The following is a 20,997-nucleotide window of genomic DNA, read 5'->3' as shown; positions in this document are numbered from 1 at the left end:
GCTGGATTTACTTCTCTCTGTTTATGTCTATGATTGATGTGTCACGCGGGTACTGGGCTACTCCACAGCTGTTCCTACCAGAACCAGTTGAAAATAATCCAATTATAAAACTTATTATACAGTAGGTGTACTCACATGATGTACTCACTTATTATATAAATTTAGTAAATTATGAACACAAAAAAAGTTACGGACTGCAGCTTTAAATAGCCCAATCACATTTTTCAAAAACTTTCAGCTGTTTTAATCCTGACTTGAAATGTGTTGAATCAATGTAAAACATACTACTGACAAACTGTTTTCAGTCTTCCCTCATTTAAGTTGGTAGGAGCTGTGCTTTCATGACTGGAAAAGGGACTTTGATATGTTTCGAGCAGCACAAGCATGAAAACTGAATCCTTGCTGTCTTTATTGTACAACAACAAGTTTATTTTTTTTTGCAATATGAGATATCCATCAGACTTGTAATTCCTACACACACACACACTGATTTTATCTACTGTGACTGACAACAAAATCAACAACAACAACAAAATTAAAAATGACCCTTGTGCATGCTTAGGAAAACTAAAAATAGCTCAATTAAATTTAATGACAACAATATGTTTCTTCATTATTTAGTTACGCTTTCATGACTGGAAAAGGGACTTTGATATGTTTCGAACAGCACAAGCATGAAAACTGAATCCTTGCTGTCTTTATTGTACAACAAGAAGTTTATTTTTTTTGCAATATGAGATATCCATCAGTCTTGTAATTCCTACACACACACACACACACTAATTTTATCTACTGTGACTGACAACAAAATCAACAACAACAACAAAATTAAAAATGACCCTTGTGCATGCTTAGGAAAATTAAAAATAGCTCAATTAAATTTAATGACAACAATATGTTTCTTCATTATTTAGTTAATATATTGAACTAACTTATTTAGTACAGAAAGTTCAGTATGATCTCTGCTGATTTTACTGAACCACAAAATCTTTCACTGTACTGTAATGTATAAATCTGGCTAGTCATGAGATAAAAGGCTAAATATAATTCATGAAGACATAATAAGTCACTGTAGATTGATGAATGCAAATCAGTTAATGTGAAGATAGGCAGTTTGTATGACATATGATTCTCCTCGGCGCCAGCCGGTGAGATCAAATTCTCTTCCCTTTAGTCTGATCTGATTATATATGACGTGGCATGTCATTTTCTGATATCCTGAGCTGCTGCAAAGACATTCTGAAATCCTGTTGTTTAATGTTGTGTAAGCTCTCTTGCTTAATACAAATTGCAGGTATGAATAACAAAATATAAAACAAAATCAAGTCATTTTTGAAGCATGGGAACTGACTCTCCTGCCAAACTCCTTCTGGCTGTCTAACTCACTGATTCTTGTTTGTGTTACACACCTTACACAAACACTATGGCTTCAATCCAAACCATAACTATGTAACGTCTACAAGGCCACTAACCTTCTAGGCAGGGTTATAATAATAATAAAATTTCACAATTCTCTATACCAGTTTCTACACCTGCAAAAATAAACATGCTATTGTACATACTTCTTAGATTAAAAGTTAAATATTAATAGAATTATAAATATTAAAAAACAAACAGTGGAATGTAGACTTTAAGTATTTGTTAATAAAGTGTCTAAAAATGTAAACGTTAAATATTAATATGAATATAAGAAAACTGAAAGTGGAATGTAGTCTTCAAGTATTTATTAAGTAATGCCATTTCTTTTGCTTTATCAGCCGTCTTGGATAAACTTGTTCACTGAGCTTTTTCAATGAATTATAGAAATTTGGACAAAACTTTAGGCTAATCTACTATTGAACTAAAGACACCTTAGAATGCTAGGTAGCCTGCTCACTAGGTTTCAGAACAGATTTGCGATTTGTTGAAAAATATGCCGTGGCAAATATCAAAGATAAGATAAAATTTGTTCAATTTTAAATGTAAATTAACTTGTCTTTCAACTTGCAAGTCTTGGCTAGTTTTATAATGCATGCCTGTGCAATTTGTTATTCAGTTATTTTGTTTCACTTTCATATTTGTAAGTCTCTTATGCTCGCCAAAGCTACATTTAATTGATCAAAATCACAGTAAGTTATGAGTGAGATATTTTTAACATGGCTGTATTTCTTTATCATGCAGTAATATCGTGAAATATTACTGCAATTGCAACTGTTTTCTATTTTAATATATTTTAAAATGTTAATTATTTCTGTGATGTCAAAGCTGTATTTTCAGCATCATTACTCCAGTCTTCAGTGTCACATGGTGCTTCAGAAATCATTCTAATATGCCGATTGGCTGCTCAGGAAACAGTTATTATTATTAATGTTAAAAAATTTTGATACACTACCTTTCAAAAGTTTAGGGTAAGCAAGATTTTTTTTAAAAGGAAATTAATACTTTTATTCAACAAGGACACATTAAATTGATCAAAAGTGACATTAAAGACATTTATAATGTTACAAAAAAATGTGTTTCAAATAAACCCTGTTCTTTTGATCTTTCCATTCACAAAAGAATCCCCCAAAAAAGATTGATCACTTTTTCCACAAATATATTAATCAACAAAAGAGATTTATTTCAAAAGCATCATCTTCAACATACATGAAACCATCTTAATTATTACAAACTTTTGACTGATGGTGTAATTACATAACCCACCAATGCTGCCACCTGTAGACTAGACTGCATACTCCAGGTAAGATTTACTACTTCTGTTGCATACTTACAGATTTATAATTGAATCCTCAGCAGAGATATTCGTATAGTGAGAAGGTGTGAAGAGTGTAATTAAACAGATCAAAGATTTCTGATAGCTGTGATAGAAAAAAGCCCCTGTGTTCCCAGAGGACTGTGGGAGATGGTGAACTGCTAATGACAGAGAGCAAAGACATGTTTAGTCATGCACAGGACATTGGTATTTTTTGCTTATCAGTAGCTTTATTTCAAAGTATAATGGCATGTTGTTATGCAGTTACCTTGTCACAACAAATTACGTGATTAACGGCTTTGCTTGTCACTTGATGATTCTTTCCAGAGCTTTAGTATGGGATGATATTAGATTCAAAATGATTAATAGATTATCCATGTACTGCATACATTTTATACATGTATCTTACTAACCACAAACAAATACCTTTCAATTTGAATCTATGGAATTCAGGATTAAATGATTGTGCAGCGATTTGTACAAATACAGACATGTTTGCAAATAAAAATGCTCTGTTCTGCATTAATATATCATAAATTACTCATGCATAAAGGAATCTGTGCATATGTGGATCAGGTGACACACGCGCATTAATTGATGTCTAGTTCGAGTCGATCTTGTTCGGTTTTTTTTTAGACTTAATTTTCGCAGTTTACAGCATTTCACGTCCCCCATTAATTTACATTACATTAGGAAGGAATAACTGACAACGTGCCGTTGAATTACAGAAAGAAAGAGAAAAAAACAAGGTACCGTCACAAAGTTCTTGTTTGGCAAAATTAATATAAGCTATTATGTGTCTTAAGACAAGTTAAGTTAGAACAAGTTCAATAAAACATCTTTATTATATTTCTACAGTAGAGGAGAATAGCCAAACCAAAAAGAAACAAAGAAAACACACTGTAACATTCATAAAACCGTAATCAATGGAATGCGCACATGTGACTGGGGCTAGTGCCATCTAGCGGTCGCTGATTTTCTTAGGCTCAGCTGCGCGTGGATCGCGAGCTGTGTGTGTGTGGATTGGGCAAGGCTAAAAGGGCGGAACGAAAGTCTCAAAATTCAAATGAATCAAGTAGAATCGACTCAGATGAGATGTGAATGAATGCACGCGTGTCACCTGATCCACAAATGCACATTTTAACCGCTACATGCACAAATCCTAATACTTTAGTACAAACTATACCATTTGTATTCACAAATATGTCTCTATTTGAACAAAATGCTGCACATTAATGTAATTCTTAACTCTGCAGACACCGGTTGAAAAGCATTTATTTCAGTGTAGTGACGCACATTTTCGAATTTTTCAAATCGTGTACACGTTAATGAATTGCACTGGGCCTTGTTTACATGTATAAAATGTATGCAGTACATGGATAATTGTGTGTGCGTCTATTAATCATTTTGAATCTAATATCATCCCATACTTTAGCTACACACACACTTCAAATACTTGTAGCATAGTGCAGTGTTTCTAGAGCTCAGTTCAAATCTGCCTTGGATCTTTTGATTTTTGTTGTGTTTTTCCTTTTGTTAAGTATGATCAAAAATCCTGACTTTCACTACTGGATAATGCAGGATTTTGTTAGTTTGTAGCTGCGATGTGACATTCCACATAGAAACGTGTGGAATTTGACATGTGAGGACCTGCAAACTACCCAGCACTCCTCTGTTTTACAGACGCTTAAATGTTAGGTACAGCTTTGATCTAGGCACACTCAATATGTTGCTCTAGTTATTTAATGGAGTTCAAGGTTTTCCGGCACGATAAGAGGTGTGTACTCAACACTCAACACAGATCACTCACTCCACACCCTGGAGAAACGTGTTGCTGAAAGACCAAAAAATTTAAATTTTAGTCTCATCATTTTATAATATATAGTTTAGTCTATTACAGCATAGTTCTAAATCACATTTTATATATATAATAATAAATGTTTTAAAAAATATATATATTTTATTTAAATTCAGTTAATGTTTATTTCAAACTGTTTTTATGGTCTTAGTTTCAGTTTAATAAATGATAATAACCCTGAGTCATGCAGTTTCGGAACAACACAAGGGTGAGCAAATGATGACAGGTTTTTGAATTTTGGCTGAACGTTATCTTTAATCAAAGTGAAACATGAAGCAAGATTTAAATGACAACATACTTGAGAAAAAAAGTCAACAAACTTGATCCAAAATGCATGTGTTGGAAATACAATTAATCTACAATTACTTTAATCTGAGTGGTCAGATCTGATTAGTACCATTTTTTTCAATCAGATATTGACTAAACTGCCTGAAAAAAAAATCAGATTTCATTAGTTGTACAATTATAGTAAAATTAAAGTGCAAAAGAATTTATGTGCAAGTGTGAACAAAAGCTTAATGCTGTCCTGTCATTTGATTTGATTTGCTGCATTTGTTTGCACGGTCAGACAAGAAGTTTTATACTGTATGCCCAAAAACTGCAATAGCTGGAAAAATCAGTCAGACAAAGCTTTTAGCAAAAGAGCTGCTTCATTAATTTTTTTCGAGAGCTGCCTTCAGTGATTTGCTAGTTTTTTGCTTATTTAATAAACTGTCTCTGATCTGGCAGGTGATGTAGTTTACAAGAGTATTGCATCAGGACAAAAATACATTTCTAGAAAGCAGTTTTATATGTTGGTAGAACCAAGTTCACAGAGTTGTGAGATATATAAAAACACTACTACAATAAATGAAGACCAAAACTTTTTTCCAGGGACATATATATAAATTGGCTCTTGTAGATCAGTTAACATAATAGCACTGAACATTGACAAGCCTTTTTTATGCCATTCAAAATCTTATTTTTTTTCTCCATCAGCATGTCATGATTTGCAGTTTTATGTGGTTCATATATTTTTGTCAGCTTTCGCCTTTTGTGTTTTTTAGCATTGCATTTTTAATGTACCGTGTCAAGTTGCAATAAAAGTTGTTTGACTTTAAAAAACACATCTTGAGATCCCTCCTGTACATTTGTTTCATTCCGTTGCACTCTATCTATCTTGAATACAATAAAACATCCTGTGTGAATGATAGTGACTTGGAATGTTATAAATTCAAAACAAGTTTGATCTGTGCACATCATCTTTGACATTCTGTTGATTACTGCTCAACCCTGAATCTGTACAGTAATGCTCTTGCACTGGAAGTCAACAGTACAAATGTTCCTGAGATTTTAAAGCTGAACTTTTTTTTTTTGCTACAACACTATTTAAGAAATAGTTTAGAAAATTAGCTGAAAATGCACTAGCCCATCCAAAATGTAGTTTGTTTCTTCATCAGAACATCACAATAATCCACAAGTAATCCAAATGAAGTAAAAGGCTGCATGTTTGTAATAAACAAATCCATCATTAAGATGTTTTTAACTTCAAACCATTGCTTCCAGCATAAATACAGGTCCTTTCTTCAAAATATAGCTTTCTCCAATGAAAAAGTCATCTAGTCTGATTCAGGAGAGAAATATGCACAGATCAAGCACTATTTACAAGCAAAAAGAGTTCTAAACAAATAGATAAATAAATATTGATAACTTGTGGATTGTGATGTTTTTTTTTTCAAGTTTCATTCTGACGGCACCCATTCACTGACTTTCATCTTAAAAATAACTTGTGTTGGTGTAACCTTATCTAGTCATATTAAATTGAATTTTTTAACTTGAATAAAAACAGCTTTTTAGGTTCAAATGAAACACTTTTTAGGTCACATGACAAGACATTTTTACTAGGGCTGCACGATATATCGTTTTAGCTCCGATATCGCGATGTGTGCAGAGAACGCAGGCCACGGTTGCTAAGCAACGCCAGACGCCATGAAAGCACAAGCTCCCGAGCGCTTTGGAAAGAAGGAGAAAGCGGCGTGACTGGCGTTTTCCCATGCGTTTTTAGGCGCGCCATGTGAACGGCCCCAAAGTCTGTCTACACTGGACGCGACAAAGCGACTATTGCTCATCATTTGAACTTTGTGTCAGTACGTCATAAAGAGAAAGCGGCATCAGTTTACTGTTGGGGATCTGTCGTACCACGCCGCATCCAGTGTAGACAGCATCACTGATTATAATGGGTTCATTGTATTTTGTTGCGCCGCTCGCGTCCAATGTAGACACGGTGAGAGCCACGCAGATGCACGTGAACACTGAATTCTGATCACTTCTGCGTCTATTTGTGCCTGAAATACTGTGCTCTATTTTACATGTTAATTTAAATTGTAATGAACTGTATGTCAAATGTATTCATCTTGAGATTTGCTTAAGATTATGTTTAAAATTGTGTTAAATTATTATTTTTGAGCATCAGAAGGCAAAGGTTATCTAAATGTTAAAACAGAAAACACGAGCATGCACAATTGAATATCAACAGATCAATAAATTAAAAAATCTCTAATATTAATAATTAGAATGACCTGATATGGTAACTGAAATATTGTTTATTTTGAAACCGTGTATTTTAGAGTTTATACTAGTGTCATTCTCTGCACTGATGAGCTGAAATGATTGTTTAACTGTTGGCATGTCACACACTGTCAATAGAGCATAGCCTATTTTGAACCTTGAACATTCCTTTTAGCATGTAATGGTTTATATCTAATAACCTGTTTATTATCCTTTCAGCAATCATTTTATTATAAGATTCATGTAATGGAAGCTCATGGCCTGTTGGAACAGTATAAAAGGAGGTTATCAGGGTTCAGCAAGTTTGGGTTTTGTCACCTTGTGTTAGGTGTGAAGCTGTGCTTCTGCTGCCAGATTGCATTATGGGTGAGAAACTGCACTGCAACTACTAGTGAAGCTGCATGTTAGTGAGACTCTGCTGCTTATTAGCTTCCATTTTTGATGATTAATGAATCCTTTATGAATTCACTGAATGCATGAATTGTACTTTGGGAGCTTCCTTTTCTTTATATGATGGAATACGTACATATCAAGCAATAAATGATGGAAGTGGGTTTTTAAATTGAATATCGTGATGCCAAATATAATGCAGACACACATTTGATCCTAACAAAAGGATCTCAATATATATCTGATCTCTGTATAAAGAACAGGGTGGGATTGTTTATGTCATGACACTCATTGGCCAGCAGAGGACAGATGTGAGAGGATTCTCTTTGATATACCTGTTTTCATTTTAAACCATAATGGACATACAGCTACATAACCACTCAGCTCTCAGTTAATATTAATAGAAATGGGGACCACAAACCAGCAAGAGCAGACAGTTGCTGTAGCGCTCTGTTACAATCTCGCTCCCAGAGAACGAATCCATTGTTATTGGTTCAGAGCACATTTGTGGTGTTGGTGAATAGTAAATGGCACTGCACTCAGAGGAGACACAGCGATGAGTAGGTAATTGTACGGCACTATTCAAATGACTGTGACTGTTTTTTAAAGCGCACCAGCATTTTGATAATGTAAGTGATGTTGAAGCATAATATTGAGCCATGTAAACAACCCACAATGTACTTTCTCTACATCTCCATCTTTTTAACTTCTTATCACATGCTGTGCAACTGGAAAATCGGATCACATGATGCTTTAGCAGCTTCTATGCTGGTTCCTCTCTGGAGGTTGAGTAAGCTCTCCAGTTTATTGTTCTCTGGCCAGAGGCGTTGCACAGACTCTCCAACTAAGCGCTTTCCTTCATTCAATGAATCACTGCTGGTGTAATACAGCACAACAGTAGTAAAATCCCAGTTATTTTTCTATAGAGATATTTTACCTTAGACTCAGAGGTTATAGAGCAATAATCAGTGCATCTGTAGAAGCCACAAGTCAGTGTGATTTCAACATATATATTTTTTTACATAATCTATAGTTTCTAAATTTCCAATATTATTATTGTTGAAAGTAAAATATGACAAACAATCAAAGAAAATACATTGCTGTCTGTTAGTTTTATATTAAGGATGCACAATATAATGGCTATCACTAGGGTTATTATGGTTAATAAAAATAAATACAAACAAACAAACTTTCATTACTTGAAATCAACTTTAACTGAAATAAAATTATAAAAAAATATTACATCTATTTTATTTCAGCTAGTTCACAAGGCAGCATTTCTCATTTTCATTTAGTTGAACTTGATATACCAACTAAAATTAAAAAAATTTAATAAAAAATAAACTATATACAAAACTAAAAATGTAACAAAAATAAAATGAAAACAAAAAAAAAAGTTGTACCAAAATAACATTATTGGTTGATATTAGTGGTTTCATTTTTAAATGTTGATATTGGATATTTATTCATGCTTGCTCATTTATGATTTTTTTTTTTACATTTTACCTATGCTGGCAACTATAGTTAGTCTTTAATACTACTAATAATTTAATATAACTGCCTGTAGAAGAACATGTATGTCTCACAATTAAGATTTATTTTTCATACTTTTGTTTATAATGTTGTAATGCCTAGGATTTAAAACTATAGATTTTTTTATTATTAATTTGTATTCATATTTAATTAATAATCTATATTAACTTATTATTAACATTTTTTACTTCCTTTTTGTTTTAAAATATACATTTTTCATATTGTACGTTATAATGTTTTGATGCCTAAATTTTGTAGCATTTACTGTAAAATTCTAAAAACAAAAATCATTTGTTTATTCAGAATTGTATTATCGACCATTTATGTCAGCTATCACCCAAAACGTCTAAATAATTATCAGCCAGAGTTCGAATATCACTGCATCCCTGTCTTATATAGTAGTTCTATTTCTGATTACATCATGGCTTAAAGCATGGATTACATCATATTATTACAGCTCTTTATTGAGAATTAAAAAAAAAACTTTGAAAAAAAGAAAACGAATGGGAAAATTACTTGCGTTCCCAAGTCTGGTGAAAAGATGGATGGTCACAGTTGCACTCTTTTGTTACATCTCGGCGAGAAGCTGCGTGAAATAAAAGAGATCATCTACTGACCAGTAACCCGACCCCGGTAGGTTTTGTCTGTGAACTCTCCTTATACTGGCATTTCACTAATGGCCACACTCAGAGCCGGCGGGTGTGCAATTTCTATCAGCAGGCGTTAATCAACCATTAATTAACCATTTCTTCCAGCCTGTGTTCAGTTCACCCCTCTTATTTGTAAAGGGGGGTTTCTCCATGGCAATTGCTTCATCTTTGCGCTCCTTCTCCACCGCCCTCTCTCTCTCTCTCTCTCTCTCTCTCTCTCTCCCTCCCTCTTGATGTTTGGCTGCTCGGGAAGAGCGCGTGTCTCCATCAGCACCATTTAGTCTTGTGTGAGGAGCACCAGTGAATCAGTAGACCCAACTGTGTTGGTCAGGGAGAGGTGGGCAGCTGGGTCAGAAGAACCAGCCCACGGATCTCTCAACCCACTCCAATAAAAGCTCCAGTGATTTCTCCTCCCCCGTCTCCCTCACAGTGACCTGTGGCGTGTGTAGGAGCTGGCACCAACCAAACCACCCAAAGCGCTCAAGTGCTGTTTGGACCGAGTTCATTGAGTGCGTGTTGACAATCGAAAACAAGAGGGCAGCAGGTATTAGAGCGACTCGCTTCTCGTGGACTTTTCTGTAGTTCTCATCATCACTGCTCTCTCAGTGTTGGATTAAATGAAAGGACCTTTTGTATAAGATGAGCGAAGACGCCAAGGAAAAAGGGACCGGCAAGCAAGCGCTACGCAAGAAGAAGGGCAAAAAGGTAACAAGAAAGCTGCTTAAACATACAGATCTTTTCAGTTTAACGCTCAGGGCTTGTTTAAATCCTCCTTTTATGCCATTTGGAAGGGTTAATGGTGGTTGTTGATGTTGAAAAGCACTAGACGGGGATCTGGAGGAAGCTTAGTCTCTTTTGTTCTGGAGCGACTGAAGGGGTGTGCTCAGGGTAGCATGGTTTTGTTTTGAAGGTGTTTGACAGTACACTTTCAGGGCTGATTCTGGAACAGGATCTTCTCTTTGTTTGGGTTTGAGTTTTTCACAGGAGTTGGTTTTGATTATTGAACAACAAAAAAATGAATAAATAAAAAGTCGTGCGTATTTCATCAAATTATCTGTATATGCACAACCATTGCTCCATAAAAAGTTCAAACATGTCAATGTTTCTTACAAGAGCTGATCTGGTCTGACTTTTTAAAATGACATTTTTTGTTTGTGTAACCTGATGTCATATTAAACAATAATTTTGACTTGAATTAAGCTGATTACTTATATTTGACACAACACATTTTACACACAAAGCTTATTTATATTTATGTATTTTTATATTTTTCAACGGCTCTTCTTTTATAATGACTAAGATATGAATACTAGTGTTATACACATATTTAAATTCAATTTGTTCTTTTGTATACTTACTCTGGACAGATGTTTTCTCTGTCTGTCTCTCTCTCTCTCTTTTTCTTTCTCTTTCCCTCCACCCACTCCGTCTATTCTCTGCACGAGCAGTATAATCTGCTTAATTGCAGCCATTCAGATGCATTGGCAGGAGCTGTATCTGAGTCAGCGCTGGGTGGTACTAGCTACTGGTCAGCTCTGCTGGCTTTACAAGTGTTTGCTTTAAATGTTTGGGAGAATTTGAGGAATTCCCATTCGTCCCTTGTAACAGGTGCAGTCGCTGCTTTCACGTAGTGATTAGAAGGGAGCTTTTAATAAATTCGAAGACAGTCATTCTAATCAGAAGTGAAATATGTGTGTGTGTGTGTGTGTGTGTGTGTGTGTGTGTGTGTTTGTGCATATTTGGCAATCACACTGACAGCGCCATCTCTCTTGGTCTCTTTATGCTACCCCAACCTGTTGGGGTCCATTTCACACTGGGAATGTAAAGAAAATTTATATATTTTTGTTTATAAATTACGTTGTTTGTTACAATATGTTAGAATGCTCATTGGTAGTGGTACATATGAGTAAAATCTTAATTTTATATTACATTATCACAATATTCAATATTGGAAGTTCCTTAGAAAGTAAACTGAAAAAATATTTTGATATTTTTGAAGACGTAAATAAAAAATGTGGCAACTCATTATCTAGTAATTTTTTTTTTTTTTTGCAAATGAAATATATACATCTATAACTGCACTTTAGTTTCACTTCAGGCTTCAATGTAACTAAACTAAACTAAACTAAAATAAACTCCCTTTAATAATGAGTTCTTCCTCTGTTTGACTTGTTTGGGACTCATCCTGCTTTGCATTTTTGTTTTACTTCATGTTTTCAGAGTAACTAATGTAAAGCAACTGAAAGCTACATGAATATACACTTTCAACTATGGTATAAACATGATATAAACAGTATAGCGAAATATTTAATGGGATAGTGGAACATTTTTGTCTTCATTTACTCTTGTATTTATCATCCATACAAAATAAATGTCAATGGGGTCCATTTCTTTTGAACCCCATTGACCTTCACTGTGTAAAAATTACATTTAATAACATTATTACCATTTTATTGTTCTTTAAAACTTGGCACAAAAATTACAATAAAATTACAACTAACACTCACAAATTAACACTTTATTTTTTTAATTATCCTATCCAATGTGGTTACCCAGAATCCCCAGAGCATATGGGGGTTGAATGGGTCCATTTAAAGATTAATTGGTGTTCAGGGCGACACAGAGGACATGAACCATTCAGGGGCTTGTCTTTGTGCATTGGTCGTATTGTTAGAGCTCAATAGAGCAGGAAATCAGACAGCATGCAGGTTTGTCATAGCTCATTTTCTGGTTAGACTTGTCTCTGTCAGTGACTATTATTCTTTACCACCGATTTGGAGAAACAAAAGATGAGAAAACAACAGCTAGAGATGTTTTGTCTTGATAAATGCCTTGCTAGAATACAAATACAGCAGCTTTGGATGGATAGTATTCTGGGTAATGAGCTGAACCTGATCAGGAGAAAATAAAATCACATTTGTTCACATCTTATATCGTTAGCAGCTTTGTTTGATCAATTTCTGTTTGCCAATTTGAATGTAACATATATAGACAACACTGTCAAATCAGATTTCAGATCAGGTCACTTGCATCATGACAGTGCGATTTAAAAAGTTGGATGTGCAATGTGAACAAAGCCTTTGTCACTATCTTTCTTTGGCTGTCAGTAACTGTGATTCAGATATAGCCAAATGATTTCAATTTCAATTTCAGACAGTCAACATGGCTGGCAGCTCCTCCCCACATGTTGGAGAGAAAATGGCCGTGCGGTACTGATCCAGATCATAATCAGAGGAACAGAGAGAGCCGGAGACAGGCTAAGAGAGTGTGCTAGATGGGTTGCTAGCTCACGTTATCCACGAGAGTCAAAAGATGCTTTCTTTAGTGGCCGATGGATTGAGATTTTCACATGTCATTTCCTTTTCACTGCTCCCAAGTCAACGAGACCCCAACAGTAAACCATGGGGGGAGTTTTTGGGTCAGTGGCTGTGAATAATATGGAATGCACAGGAAGTGTTGGGCTTCCACAAATGCCACACATACTACACAGTCAAAGATGCCTGCCAAAGACTCTCACAACCCAAATTTAGTTGGAACAACAAGATCAATGTCTAAATTGTCTTGAGAACACAGCATAACCTACTGTCTTGCTGAGCAGTCTCAAAGAACTTCATACTTGATCTCAAGACATAATGGAAAACGCACCGTTATGCCAGCAGGCCCAAAGAATGAGTCTCTTTATCTTCATGTTCTCAAATGCCATGCATCTCTTCCTTTTAGTTCATCCTACAGAGTATGAATCATATTTCAACACTTTGTAAAATGGATTCTAATGGTGGATCCTCTGTAGCTCGTATCTGCCGTATCTGTCTTTTCTATTCACCATTGACTGTAAAGCTTCACATTTGAACACATTTCATGCTTGTAGTCAAATTCATGCTTGTAGTCAGATTTTCAGCTTGTATATGTAATATTAGCATAAAATGATAGTGAAGCTTTGCATCTGTCGGAAGTCATACAGATCTGAAAATGGTAGCAGCTGTAAAGATTCTTTGAAAAGACTTTGAAAATAAGATTGACTTTGGAACAAAAGGTAATTCTTTTTTGAACTTGTAATGTAGTTCCTGTCACATCTGACTTGCAGACTAGAACCAAGCTGAATGTACAGTGGCAATAAATATGTATTCAGTCATCATTGCTTGGAAATTATTCAGTGATTCTGCATTTTCAGGAACTAATCAGGATATGTATTAGTATTTGAATTAGAAATTTAACTTGTTTACAAGGAGAAACTTGTCCAACAATTGCTGAAGGGCTAAATCAAGAAAATAAAACTAACATCCAAATCCTAAATCTACAGATTCCAATTAACTAGTATCATCTAAGCACAACAGCTAGGTTTAGTAACTTCATACATTTTTGGGTTATGCCATGTCTCCCAAATTTTGCCAGTGCTATTGCATAGAAAAGAAAATTGATATGTGTCATTGGAACAATACTTTGAACATAACTGACAAGTTTGGGATATAATTGAGGTCAACAATAGTGCTAAATAGTTCCACCATTTTGAATTTTGTTAAAAGCATACCTTTCCCTACATAGTTCATCAAATCCTCTCCAAATGTGTGAGATAATCTTGAGACCTTGCTGGTCCAAAAATTTACTCAACATTTCTTGGTAAATCAAACTATTTGGTAGTAATACATCAACTAATTCACCACCGTCATTCAGGGCCCTCTTTCAGCCCCTGCAACAATGGAGGGTTCAGCCACAAAGCAGAATATGCAGTGTGTCTCACTGGGGGAAGTACCACCAGCCTCTCACTGTGGAATATATCATAGGCGTCTTTGTCTAAAGTCATGGCTTTCTGAGGAATTATGTTACAAGCAGAATGGCAGGTAAAGACAATGGGAGAAAAAGTTGTGCCTGGAAAACTTGGCAGCTGGTCCCACATTTCCAGCATTTCTGCACCTTCCAGCCAGTATTTTGCACTCTTTTGTTAGGTTAGGGTTACTGTAAAACATCCCCAACAAACTGTGGCATTCCAGAGTAACTAATTTTGATCCTGTAATCCTAGTTGGAATGTCCAGCGGCAGGCACAACGGAACTTGGCCTCAAGCGTTCAGTTTCCCAGGCTCTCTGATATCCGAGGAACCTGATACTTTCCTCAAAATTGAGAGACCAGTGAGCATCTGGAGAAATAGTTTTAATGCGTTCTGGGTTTCCCAGGCTTATGGAGATGCAGTTTTCATAGCAAAGGTAACAGAAGACCTGTGGAAAACCACCTGAGACCTTAACTAGAGGTGATCCAGCCCACCCAAACCAAATTGTTGCAAATTATTTTCCCTTCATTTTTTTTTTTTGCTTTAAATTCCTCTAGATTCTGAATGCTCTGACTTAAATATGGGAACTGATTAGCTCGTAATATTTCACACATATTTCATATTTTTCATATTTAGTGATTATATAATTTCTTTAGGCCATGACTTTACATTTGAGAGTATCAAAGTTATTAAATAACTGGAGCAATAAAGTTATTGCATGAGTTATAGTCAGATTGCTCATTTTGTCAAAACATATTGAGTCCTGCTGAGGCCAACAGTGTTCCTAATGCTGAATTTGGCCAAGGATCATGGGAACAGAATGAAGCTGCAGTGTTTCTGTGGCCTGAGTTAAATCAGCAGGTCCAAATTTCACAACAACTTTCTGCTATAACAGCAGACTTCACTGCCAAATGACAGTGTTCCACGGATGTTACTCAACTACTTAGATGCTGCAGGACTCATAAAGAATTGAAGTAAAGTGACTGTGATAGTTATTTGGTAATTTATTACCAAGACAGAAATCTTTTAAATTTGTGCTGGGTGAAAAAGTATATTTATGGGTTGAATTGTGTCTCACATGTCAAACAAACAAATAAACAAACAAAGGGATAGTTCACCCAAAAATGAAAACTCACTCTCATGTCGTTCCAAACCCCGTAAGACCTTTGCTCATCTTCGGAACACAAATTGAGATATATATATTTTTTTAAATCCAAGAGCCTTCTGATTCTCCATAGACAGCAAATGTACTACCAAGGTCAAGGCACAGAAACATGGTTTCGTAGGACACTACTAAATTAGTTCATTAGTTTAAAGGGATAGTTCACCCAAAAATGAAAACTCACTCTCATGTCGTTCCAAACCCCGTAAGACCTTTGCTCATCTTCGGAACACAAACTGAGATATATATATTTTTTTAAATCCAAGAGCCTTCTGATTCTCCATAGACAGCAAATGTACTACCAAGGTCAAGGCACAGAAACATGGTTTCGTAGGACACTACTAAATTAGTTCATTAGTTTTCATTTTTGGGTGAACTATCCCTTTAACTAGAGGTGATTCAGCCCACCCAAACCATGTGCCCGTTTATCTTCTTGTGGTAATGCAAATTGTTTTGCATTTGATTCCCTTTTTTAAAATTTAAATTCCTCTATATTCTGAATGCTTTGACCAAAATATTGGAACTGATTAGCTTGGAATATTCTGTACACATTTCATATTTTTCTCACTGAGGGAATGTTGCAGTAAAATTAAAGTGATAATATCATCTCTTTAAGCCATAGCTTTACGTTTGAGAGTATCAAAGTTATTAAATACCTGGAGCAATAAAGTTATTGCATGAGTTATAGTCAGATTGCTCATTTTGTCAAAACATATTGAGTTCTGCTGAGGCCAACAGTGTTCCAAATGCTGAATTTGGCCAAGGATCATGGGAACAGAATGAAGCTGCAGTGTTTCTCTGGCCTGATCACTGAGTTAAATCAGCAGGTCCAAATTTCAGAAATTTCTGCTATAACAGCAGACTTCACTGCCAAATGACTGTGTTCCTCGGATGTTTCTCAACTACTTAGATGGTGCAGGACTCACTATATATATATAGTGACTGTGATATATTCTTTGTGAGTTATTTGGTTATTTATTACCAAGACATAAATATTTTAAATTTGTGCTGGGTGAAAAGGTATGTTTATGATTTGAATTGTGTCTCATATGTAAAACAAATAAACAAACAAATAATTTTACAGTATAAACCTTGTTTAACCCATAAGATTGAAACTAGATGCAAAGCTTGTCAGTTGGTGATCGTTGGGTAGTTGCTTTGTGGTTGCCAGTGTGTTGCTAAGCAGTTGGTAGAACATTCCAGATGGTTGCTAGAGCATTGCCAGGTGGCTGTTAAGTTGTTGCTTTGGTGTTATAAAGTGGTTGTCAATGCATTGCTAGGCTGTTACTGGAGCATTTTTGGCTCATTGATAAGTGGTTGGTTGAGTGTTCTGGGTGGTTGTTCTGTTGTTGCTAAGGTGTTGCTAAGCAGCTGCTAGACAGTTGCAGGAGTGTTCTTGGTGGTTGCTATGTTATTTTGGTTTGTTGATAGGTTGGTTAGATGTTCTGACAGGTTGACAGGGCGTTGTTAAATGATTGCTCTGTGGTTTCCAGGGTGTTGCTAACCAGTTTCTAGAGCATTGCTAAGGTGGTTGATACGGTGTTTCTTTGGTGTTCTAAGTGGTTGCCAGTGCATTCCTAGGCTGTTACTAGAGCATTTAGGCTCATTGGTAAGTGGTTGAGGAGTCATTAGCCCCTTTCACACAGTAATACCAGTAAATTGCCGCAAAATTACCAGAACGGCTTTACCGGTAAATACAAAAATGCGCTGTTCACACAGGCAACAATGTTCCATCTTTTCTGGTAAAGCACCATTTACACATCCGTTTCAAAATACTGGTAAATTCTTTGACATCATTAATTAGAATTAGGGATGCACTGAATGTTCGGAAACCAAAATTATTCTCTTGTTGCTAAGGTGTTGCTAAGCAGATGCTAGAGTGTTCTAGGTGGTTGCTGGGGCATTTATAGGTGGTTCCTAGGTATAGGTGGCTGGTTAGGTGTTCTGGGAGGTTACCTGGCCTTTTTTTGTAATGATTGCTTGCTGGTTGTCAGGGTGTTGCTAGGTAGTTGATGGCAGTTTCCGGATTGTTGCTAGAGCATTTCCAAGTGGTTGCTTAGGTGTTGCTTTTGTGTTCTAGGTGATTTGCTAGATGGCTTTCCAGGCAGTTACTAGGAGTGTGAATCTTCACTGGTTTCACGATTCGATTAATTACGGTTATCATATCAACGATTTGATTCAATTTTATATCACGATGCGTTGCATCCTCAATTTTCAATATTACTGCACTTGGCTACATTTTCATATAAATTTTACATCAAATTTATTTTGTGCATTTTTATTAGATTATATATATATACTTTTTTTTAAATAATTACAAATTAATGATAAATAAAAATTAATTGTTAAGAATTTAACCAACTAAATGTAGCTTGAAAACATTCAAGCAAATATAAAGTAATAAAGGGGGAAAAAGACAATTACAAGTGATAAACAAGAAGTACTTTCAGTATCTGAGAGTGCTTTAAGTATCTGAAAGTTTACAGACAATCATAGTTGTGGGTTTTTCTTTTTTCCTCAGCATTATTGCTATTTGATTATTGCATATCTAATACGTACTGCATTCCAAACAGCTTAAATTAAAGCATATCTTAGTAAAACACTGAAATAACTCCGGGTAGAAGCACACACTGGCAAGCAATGCACACATGTTTCACAGCGCATATCCTGTGCATATCAGAATCAATTCAGAATCATTGAAGAGCGAATCCTGTGCATCGAATAATCTATATTTTCTCCCACCCCAAGCTGTTACTAGAGTCTTCTGGCTTATTGATGGTTGGTAGGGTGTTCTTTGTTAGATGGTTTCATGTGTAAGCATTTGCTACAATGTTATGACTTCTTTATAGGTGTTTGACAAGATGCTCTGGGTGGTTAATACAGTATGAATTTGTTTCTATAAAATTCTGCTTTCTAGTTATGACTTGGGTTCTTCCTTCAGTGTAAGTCTATAAGATGCCAGGAGAACATTGTTAATCTGATCACTTAGTCTTAGCATGACTTAACATGATTTGAGCAATCATTCATGCCCATAGCACAAACTGTGCAAGGTGAGTTATGTACCAAAGTTAAATATGAGTAATAATGACAGTGATGCTTGCCTTAGCAAACACCAACAATGGAGGACAGCCTGATTTGACCATGTTTGTTCTTGTTTTACCTCACATTTATGGGTTTGTGCCACTGTAAAGGTCAAGGGCTGGACGGCTGGCCTTCCCTTCTCCTCTCTTCTGGAAAAATCACACTTTACAACCAAGTGCCATTTTGAAGAAGCTCTCTTGGGAACGCTAACAGAGATTGGCACAGCTCTCTTTAGCTGCACATATGTGTGAGTGTGTGTCTGAATGTGAGGTCTAGACATGTCTGTCAGACTGCACTGGTTTCAGTGAGATGGTGTTATCTCTGCTCTCTTTGGCAGAAAATGAGAGGTTTTATTTTGCACTAAAATAAAGTAAATGCCAACAGAGCATTTTTTGCAAGTACACTCAAGAGCATTGTTAAGATGCTGCCTTAAAACTGGAACATAATTGCTACTGTAAGGTGATTGTCAATGCTTCCTTCTGCGTTGATGTTTTACAAAAGTGTTAAATTGGAAATCATACACTATTGGTCTACTAAACTTGTTATATCACCAGTAGTCGCTCATTGTCATTGTACGAAATTCCCTGCTTCACGCATGTGCGAGTCAAATTTGTTCAGACTTGTCGGGTGCATGCGCATAAAGTTCCAGCATAGCAGAGTAATACGGAGTTTCCTTGGCTTTGTTTATTCCTTTAAAGTTTGTTTTTCCCTTGTGTAGTATTGCTGTAGTAATACCGCTTTAGAGTGGGCGGGATTATTCACATGTCGTTATAGTTGTGCCGCCTCTACTGCCGTGACTCCTGAAAAACTCTTTCATTCCGTGTCGCCCCATCAAGCTTTCGCTGGATCCGCTCCTCTGCTATCAACGAGAGGAACGTCTGTACTTCCTCAACAGACAACAAAACAGCCACTTTTTGGTTGTTAAAAAAGGTGCGCTTGTTCAAAACAGTTGCATTCGTTCCTTCGCTGGCTGTGCTGATTTAAATCTAGCAGTTCTGTTGTGTTTGTGTCGCAAGTTCAGTGACGCAGGTAGTGACGATTCTCTCCGGCCAATCCGTGATCAGCAGAGTTTACACGTCACGTTTTGGTAACGGTACGGTTCGCTTGGAACCTCAACCGAGGTGGTACTGAAAAAAGTACCAGGTACCAGGTACTGTACCCAGTGGAAAACCCCCCAAAAGTGAACCGAACCGAGCCGTGCATCGAATAACCCGTACCCGTGCCGTACCATGCAGTGGAAAAGCACCATAACAGAAGAATTAGGCCAGCTGAGTTCCAACCATCCAACTGTGCACAGAATATCCCACACTCATGTAACCTCAAATCACCGTCAGTGTGAAGCATGTTTATTTATCTTAGCAGTAGCATAGCTTGAAGTATATAGACACACACACACAAGATTAATTTCAATCTTAATAAACAACAGCTTTCAAGACACTTGACGCTCCGGGGCAGCTAACAAAATTAGAAGCCTCTCCATACTAGTAAAGTGCTGTGTCTGTATCTGTGCATGGCCTTTCAAATCAAGCTAATGCTAACTGACTGTGTGTAACCAGTGTGCTGGATGTGCAGAACGAGCCCCACACTGCAACTACACTGAAAGTGAACAACAAAAACCATAACAGAAGAATTAGGCCAGCTGAGTTCCAACCATCCAACTGTGCACAGAATATCCCACACTCATGTAACCTCAAATCACCGTCAGTGTGAAGCATGTTTATTTATCTTAGCAGTAGCATAGCTCGAAGTATATAGACACACACACACAAGATTAATTTCAATCTTAATAAACAACAGCTTTCAAGACACTTGACGCTCCGGGGCAGCTAACAAAATTAGAAGCCTCTCCATACTAGTAAAGTGCTGTGTCTGTATCTGTGCATGGCCTTTCAAATCAAGCTAATGCTAACTGACTGTGTGTAACCAGTGTGCTGGATGTGCAGAACGAGCCCCACACTGCAACTACACTGAAAGTGAACAACAAAACTAAAATGCTCCCAATATGGATGTCATGATACCAATGCAAGTGAAATTGAAAGATTCTCAACACCACAGGAAAAACTAATTTGCTATTGAACAAAGTCCTTTTTTCTTTTTTTTTTGGTTAAATGTTAATGTGCATAACAAATAAAATGTAAACCGTGACATGCAGCTTTCCAGGATTTCTCAATTAAGTTTTAAATTAAATAGCTTAATTGCTTAATTGCTTTAAATTATTCAAGAGTCAAGACAAGTAAAAATTCTATTAAAAAACTTCATAAAAATCAATAAAAATGACGTGT

At 36.1% G+C, this 20,997-nt stretch overlaps 1 long non-coding RNA gene across 1 annotated transcript; it reads right to left on the bottom strand.

The window, feature by feature from the left end:
* Positions 1 to 554: 554 nt before the first annotated feature.
* LOC107593501 (uncharacterized) lies at positions 555 to 18,150 on the bottom strand. The gene is made up of 3 exons (XR_001610092.1): positions 18,070 to 18,150; positions 6,568 to 6,570; positions 555 to 567 (listed from the first exon to the last, which is right to left on the bottom strand). It is a non-coding gene; the product is annotated as an uncharacterized lncRNA (long non-coding RNA).
* Between the last annotated feature and the right edge of the window lie 2,847 nt (positions 18,151 to 20,997).

Source organism: Sinocyclocheilus grahami, unplaced genomic scaffold, assembly GCF_001515645.1.
Source record: "Sinocyclocheilus grahami isolate Dianchi unplaced genomic scaffold, SAMN03320097.WGS_v1.1 scaffold172.1, whole genome shotgun sequence".
NCBI lineage: Eukaryota > Metazoa > Chordata > Actinopteri > Cypriniformes > Cyprinidae > Sinocyclocheilus > Sinocyclocheilus grahami.
This window is presented reverse-complemented; position numbering and strand designations above follow the sequence as displayed.